The sequence below is a fragment of the Capsicum annuum genome, chromosome 11 (genome assembly GCF_002878395.1).
Source record: "Capsicum annuum cultivar UCD-10X-F1 chromosome 11, UCD10Xv1.1, whole genome shotgun sequence".
Classification (NCBI taxonomy): domain Eukaryota; kingdom Viridiplantae; phylum Streptophyta; class Magnoliopsida; order Solanales; family Solanaceae; genus Capsicum; species Capsicum annuum.
Genome location: NC_061121.1, coordinates 164,164,514 through 164,165,671, shown reverse-complemented (window position 1 = coordinate 164,165,671; position 1,158 = coordinate 164,164,514).

Below are 1,158 nucleotides of genomic sequence, written 5' to 3'. Positions count from 1 at the left end.
TGTGGGTCACTAAATCTCTCACCATAACTACTCCCTGCTGATGTGGACTCTTATTTGTACCACTTTGGGCCTCATTATACATTACCTCTATAGCTTGCGTATAATTAAAAATATGCATACAAGATCAACTTATAGCCACAAGACTTTAAGCAACCATACAAAGAGAAAGTTTCAACCCTCAGAGAAAATACCAGATGCGCTCAAACTCATTCTGTAGAATCATAGTGGAATGCCAATCCAACTCATGGAACCTTACCTCACACTCAACAACTAACACAGAACCCTGCTACAATGACGTCAAATGGTCCCTCATATGCTCATGCAGGCCGCAGACATATAGTTCTCCATGAATGCCTTGGATAACTGAGTCTATGTCATAAGGGGTGATCTAGATAGACTAGAATTCATATAACCACTCCACCACTATCTGGCTACCTAATCAAACTAAAAATATAGTGTAGTCCACACAACAAGCCTCTACCAATCCTAAATTACACAACCTCTCCTCACAATTCACTAGTAATCTAAATACATCGATGCTTGGGTCCCCTATGAACCTTGATGGAGTCAATCTCAGAAACTAGCCTATCATCTTATGTTACTCTAAAGTCATAATTAACTGAACTACTAGTGCAGGAGGAACTTGTACTTTTGGAGCCATTGCAACAGAATGCACTTATAAACCAATGCCTCATTAGGTTGTTGTGTAAGTCCCATCTATTGTATTCTTCCTACCAATCCCAATAGCTTCACCAAAGCATCACAAATAACAAAAGAAGATACAAACCTTGGTGGGTCCTGGGATACCCTTAGTTCACTTACTACTTTGGCGGTTGAATCTTTAGTGTTATCTTTGTCTTAGGAGCAATAATAGGATCTGGTGAATGCTCTTATCATGACCCAATTTCTTAGGTTATGATGTTTGATAAGTGGTGAGCTTACCACTAAATTACACTCATTATTCATGCACATTACCATGTTATGGATGAATAAATAAGACATAATTGCGATTAGATGCACTAATAGCCACTTCTTGCAGTCGTAAAGCTAAAGGGTTGGAAAGATATGGATTGGAGCTCAAAATGATCAAAAAGAGAGCAAAAATGTGCAACTGAAGACCTAAAATAGAAAAGCTTCAGGTACCGTGGTCGCAAACTT